Source organism: Gavialis gangeticus, unplaced genomic scaffold (genome assembly GCF_001723915.1).
Source record: "Gavialis gangeticus isolate Ggan-Ray unplaced genomic scaffold, GavGan_comp1, whole genome shotgun sequence".
NCBI classification, from domain to species: domain Eukaryota; kingdom Metazoa; phylum Chordata; order Crocodylia; family Gavialidae; genus Gavialis; species Gavialis gangeticus.
The window spans coordinates 25,407,722-25,414,068 of NW_017729022.1; the positions used below are offsets into that span (position 1 = coordinate 25,407,722).

At 45.0% G+C, this 6,347-nt stretch overlaps 1 long non-coding RNA gene across 1 annotated transcript in view; it reads left to right on the forward strand.

Moving 5' to 3' along the window:
* LOC109297008 overlaps window positions 1-5,520 on the forward strand; it is an 11,901-nt gene extending 6,381 nt beyond the window's left edge. Inside the window, exon 3 of the long non-coding RNA XR_002097144.1 lies at window positions 5,437-5,520. This is a non-coding gene — a long non-coding RNA (uncharacterized LOC109297008). The remainder of the gene's footprint in view (window positions 1-5,436) is intronic.
* The last annotated feature ends 827 nt before the right edge of the window (window positions 5,521-6,347 follow it).

Below are 6,347 nucleotides of genomic sequence, written 5' to 3' on the forward strand. Positions count from 1 at the left end.
GGAGGCTTCTGGTTTGGGGCTGAGGGTGGGAGGGGATGTGGGACCTGGGGGTGGGGTGGGTCTGGGCAGGATGGAGTCCAGCAGGCCTTGCTGTTCAGCCACTGGGTCCTGGCACTGGCTCCCCCTGGGTCCTGCTGCCACTGGCTACCTGTCATCTTTGATAGGCAGCCAGGGGCAGATAAAAATTAATTTTCTATTTTTTTAGGGGCCCCGCAGGCCAGATAAAATGGTTTGGCAAACCAAATCCAGCCCATGGGCTGTATTTTTCCCATCCCTGTGATAGAAGATCTGTAATAAATTTGCTTTGAACCTTAAAAAGGTAGGACACAGCTGAGGAGAGGAAACAAACAAGTTATTTGTATTCACTTCTCTTTTAATGCTTTGAAGCCTTGGAAAAAGAAGATAAACCTGCCCAGACATCTTGTAATTTACTGTGTCTGTTACTCAGCAAATTATCATACTACAGATCACTTGAAGTATGGCCGTCTAATATTTTCACACCCAGCTTCTATTTAATAGCCTATCATACAGGTTATGCTGGCCTAGGGTTTACCCTTTGTAGCTGCCATCTTCCATTATTTACTCAGATGTTCTTTCTGAAGGAGATGTGTTGAGGCCAGCTTTCATTTAGGGAAGCTGTCCCTTTCAGCCTCAGACCCTAGTTTAGTCTTGTAGGTTGTGAGCTGCCTTTCAGGATTCTGCCATTCACTCTAGCTTCCCTTTTTAAAGCACCTTTCTTAAAAAAACTAATTTTAATGGAGTTGAATATGCTCCTCCAAAATTTTATCCAGATGCAGTGATACATTTTCGCTTCCTTTTTAGTGTTTGAACATCATAAAACTCCCATATACCTGGCCAGTTAAGACAAACTGTTTAGCATTGCTGGACTATTTCACAGCAGTGTGAGTATGCCAAAGAATCGGGTCCTTTTGTCTTCATCTGCTGGTTTTTTTTGAATTCCCTCTTGAAGACCAGATTATTTATTAATCTGTAGCACATCCTGTAGGTTTTCTTTCAACCAGATGGACTTATAATGCAGGCTGGATGCAAGGTCACTTGGCCTTGTTAGAATAGCACTAAAGGTGACATTCATAAAAAGATTTGGCAAGTAAATGAGATTTTGCTGGAATTTAGGAGCTTAAGAACAAGACGGCAACTCACATTCATCCTTTATGTATAGGCACACTAGATACATATTTTATAAGGTAAAAATGGACTTGGGTGTCTTAACAATCACCTACTGTTTATGCCCAGAAGCACCACCATCTTGCATGAGTTGAATATCTGTGGAAGGCCTATTTGAGATTCACAGGCATGACCAGAACCAATCTGGCAAGCTTGCTGGACATTGACAGCACCAAGTTCAGGGGACACAATCACTTTAATTTAAAAAATGTGGGTAATGGCTATCTTTTACAAAGTAGTCCAGTAATTACAGCACTTGCCCATAAAGTGCTCAGCCTGAGGCGGTTCAAGCTCCCAGCTGAGTACCCTAATCCCTAGGTTATAGGTATCTTTGTTATCTCCTATTGGAGGTCAGTCATTAGGCAAAAAGGAATGTGGGATGGACAGGTTCAGAAAGAATTAAGGAGCAAGAGCTGACTGTAGCCTAGTGTTATGGTATTGCTTGAGAAAGGAAAGCACTCAGTTCCAGTCTTTGTTTCAAGGACTGTTTATGCATTTTATCTAATGACCATTTCACATTGACCTGTGAAATAGGTCAATAGTCCCAGCAGCAGAGGCTGGAGTCTAGACCCACTGGAAAACAGTAACAGGTACCCATTGGCCTGTTCTGTCTCACTAAGTTGTTATGCAAAACATGGCACAACACCAGCAATCAACTGTATACAAGAGGATGATGACATAGGGACTCAAATGTAGGTGGGATTTCCAGGCTGTGAATTCTCATCTTGCAGTTATCTCAGGACAACAAGGAGGTGCCTAGCTGCCACCCAAGTCTGGGAGGGAGACGAGATCTTACTTACATACCCCACTTCTGCATTTCCAACTGGGTGCTTTAAGCATTCCCCTGCTCAGTGTACTGAGCATTGTGAACCCGTCTCAGGTGTCCAAATCTTTCTATTTAAAGTATGGGATACTTAAATGCCTCATTCAGATTTGTGAAATCCACTCCCAAAGGTGGGCACCTAAGGTTTAGGTGCAGAAATACTCAGTGTCCTGACAGTGGAGTCTCCTTGTGAATCTTGCCCCCAAAAGAGACCTTAAAGATGATTTAAAAGGAGAACCACACTTTTTCTCTGAAGGAGTGTTCTGGAATAGTAAGGGCAACATGACAGAAACCAGAGAAGATGGGGTCAGTCCCACATTCTCCAGTAATCATAAAGAAGTTCCTAAAGAGGTATAAGTTTGAACAACCCTATGGCTCCTCTAATTTGCTTTGGGGTTCATTCCTTGCTTGTCCAGGCTCAGAGAAAGTACATTAAAGTGGCTAAGTGTCACCTTTTGCTTCACTCTAAGAAACATGGCATCTGCAAAAACAGGATTTGCCATTATTACAGAGCTCACATTGTTAATATTGGAGCTTTATAATAGAAGTCTTAATGCAAAACTGAAAAGCCTTTTTGTGTATTGTAAATATCTGTATGTAGATCATAGACTATAATAGGGTTGGAAGGGCCCTCAATTCAAGGCAGGATCATCCCTGACAAAACCATCCCATTCAAATATCTGTTTAACCAGCTCTTAGAAACGTCTAAAGATGAAGGTTCCACAGCCTCTCTGGTTCCAATGCTTAACCCCATAAGTTACCCTTGCTGCAATTTAAGACCATTGATTCTAGTCTTGGCCCCTACAGCAACAGAGAATAGTCTACCTCTATCCGCTTCATAACAGTTCTTCAGCTACTCCAGCTATCAAATCCTCCTTCAGTCTTCATAGTTTCATAGTTGGTAAGGTCGGAAGAGATCTGAGCAGATCATCAAGTCCGACCCCCTGCCATGGACAGGAAAGAATGCTGGGGTCAAACGACCCCGGCTAGGTGATTATCCAGCCTCCTTTTGCAGACCCCCAGGGTAGGAGCGAGCACCACTTCCCTTAGAAGTTGGTTCCAGATCCTAGCTGCCCTGACTGTGCAGTAGTGCCTCCTGATATCTAGCCTGAATCTACTCTCCGTCAACTTATGGTCATTTTTCCTTGTTACTCCCAGTAGTGCTCGGGGAAAAAGGGACTCTCCCATTGCCTGCTGGTCTCCCTTGGCAAGTTTATAGATGGCCACCAGATCCCCCCTCAGCCTTCCCTTGTGGAGGCTGAACAGGTTCAGGTCCCATAGCCTCTCCTCGTAGGGCCTGCCCTGCTGCCCCCTGATCATGCGAGTGGCCCTCCTCTGGACCCTCTCGATGCTGTCCACATCCCTCCTCAAGTGCGGCACCCAGAACTGGATGCAGTACTCCAGCTGCGGCCTGACCAGTGCTGCATAGAGGGGGAAGATCACCTTGGACCTGCTTGAGATGCATCTATGGATGCATGACAAGGTGCGATTAGCCTTCCTGACTGCATACCCACATTGGCGGCCCATGTTCATCTAGGAGTCTATAATGACTCCAAGATCCTTTTCTGTCTGTGTGCTGATGAGAGGGGAGTTCCACAGCCTGCAGGTATTCTGCTGGTTCTTTCTCCCTAGGTGCAGTACTCTGCACTTGTCAGTATTGAATCCCATCTCATTCTCATCTGCCCACCCCTGTAACCTGTCCAGATCCAATTGCAGCCTGTGCCTCCATTCTAGCATGCCTACTTCTCCCCACATCTTAGTGTCATCCGCGAATTTAAACAAGGTGCTTTTCACCCACTTGTCCAAGTTGCTGATGACGATGTTGAACAGTGTGGGCCCAAGGACTGAGCCCTGGGAGACCCCACTGCTTGCATCCCTCCAGGTCGAAAATGACTCGTCCACCACCACTCTCTGGGTGTGGCCTCCAGCCAATTGGCGACCCATCTGACTGTGTAGGCATCGACACCACAGTGTCCTAATTTTTTAACGAGAATGGGGTGAGAGACAGTGTCAAAAGCCTTCCTAAACTTCAGAAAGACTATGTCCACTGCAACACCTGCATTCAGGTTTTGTGACCTGGTCGTAGAAGGCCACCAGGTTGGTCTGAAAGGACCTGCCTCTAATGAACCCATGTTGGTTGCCCCTAAGCATACATTCCCCTCCTTGCCCCTTGCAGATATGCACCTGGATAATTTTCTGAAAGAGCTTCCCCAGGACCGATGTACGACTAACGGGCCTATAATTTTCTGGGTCCTCCTTCCTCCCTTTTTGGAAAATGGGGACAACACTGGCCCTTTTCTAGTCCTCTGGCACATCGCCAGAGCACCATGAGTACTCGTAAAACTGTGCCAGGGGTCCCGCAATGACTTCTGCTAATTCCCTCAGCACTCTGGGGTGGAGATCGTCAGGACCTGCTGATTTGAACACGTCCAGTTCCTCCAGAAGTTCCCTGACTAGGTCCTCTCTGACCCTGGGCCTGGCTGCGCCTCCCCTGGGACCATTGGGGGTCCCAGTTGGGGGGATGACCTGGTCCCTGCTCAGAAAAATGGAGGCAAAGAAATTGTTAAATCTGGTGAGACCACCAGATTTCCAAGCGTGTCCTGCAGAGGCCCCACATTACCCAAAACCTTCTTTTTACCCGTTATGTATTTAAAAAAGAATTTCTTGTTATCATTGATCTAGGTTGCTAGTCCCCATTCCATCTCTGCCTTGGCCTTCCTAACAGTCCCCCTACAATCCCGAGCAATGGAGGTATAGTCCTCCCTGGTATAGTCGTCTTTTCCCCAGACTAAATAACCCTATTTCTTTTGGTCTTTTCTCACAAACCATGTTTCCCAAATCTCCAGTCATTTCTGTTGCCCTCCACTGAACTCTTCTCAATCTGTTGACATCTTTCTTGAAGTACAAGGCCCAAAATTAGAGATAGTATTCCAGGTGAAACCTCATGAGTACCAAACAGAGTGGGAGAATCACTTTCCTTCATTTGCAACTTATTAATATAACCCATGATTCTGTTGGTCTTTTCTGCAATAGAGCATACTATTGGCTCATATTCAACTTACGGTCTACTGTAAGCCCCAGGCCCATTTCTGCAGTACTGTAGCCTGCCCTGTCATTCCTTAGTCTCTGCACGCGACTGTTCCGTCTTAAGTGCAAGACTTCTGACCCTTTCTCCAATTCATCAAATTCATTCTGAATCCTTGCTCTACTCACCAGAGAGCCTTGCAGTTCCACCTAGCTTGGTGTCATCTGCAAATTTGCCAAGCGTGTGTTCAATCCCATGCTACACATCGTAAATAAATATAGGAAATAATACTATCCCTAGAGCAGGCCCTTTGGGAGCCCCACATGGTATCTCCTCCCAACTGAGCCATTGATAACTGTATTTGTTAAGCACAATGATCCTACCAGTGTGTATTTCTTTGTAGCTTGAGGAACCTAGAACTGAAATACTTACAATATGGCTTCTCAGTGGATCAGAAAGTGATCCAGAAAGAATGAAACACTTGCAGGTATTTATCATGTATCTGTGTTGCGCGGTATGTTAGTACTATGCTATGAAGTTATGTGTATGACACTGAGATTAAGTCCTTTGAGACTGAAAGCATGATTATGATAAAGTGTTTATTCTCCAAAAGGGGAAGCTGCCATTTGAATTGGTCCTGGAACACAGTTTTGGGGTGATTAATAGGTCAGCATTAACAGTAGTCTTGGAAAAATTACTTTGAGGTCATTTTGAATAAATTGGAGAGAATTGGACAGAAAAGCACCACCTGCAGATGTCTTGAATAGTCAAAACAATATTACTGGCAAGTCCTTCTCCACCACCAATCAATGCACAAAAGTCAATGCAGTATGATTTCTTTAAAAATAATGGTTTATTGGGACTTTTTTATTAGACTTTTACCTTCAATGCCCTAAGTTCAATATTGATCACCAGCAACATGAAATGGACTTAGTTTAGTGTTTCAAAAATATTTCCATCACCTGTCTATGATGTTAGTCAGCCCATTAAGCTTGCCTCAAGTAGGAGAGGGTTTTTATTTTGTTTGTTTGTTTGGTTGGTTGGTTTAACTGAGCAGTTGGGCATATACAGGTCTAAAATTTCATAGATTTTACAGACATTTGGACTGGAAGGGACCCCGGAGGATCATCAAGTCCAGCCCCCTGCTCCAGGGGCAGGAAGTCAGCAGGGAAGACAGGATCCCAGCAAGATAAGCATCCAAATGTTTTTTGAAGGCGTTCAAAGTGGGTGCTTGAACCGCCTCAGGTGGCAGTCTGTTCCAAACCTTGGGGGCTCAGACAGTAAAGAAGTTCTTTCTTATGTCCAGCCTGAACT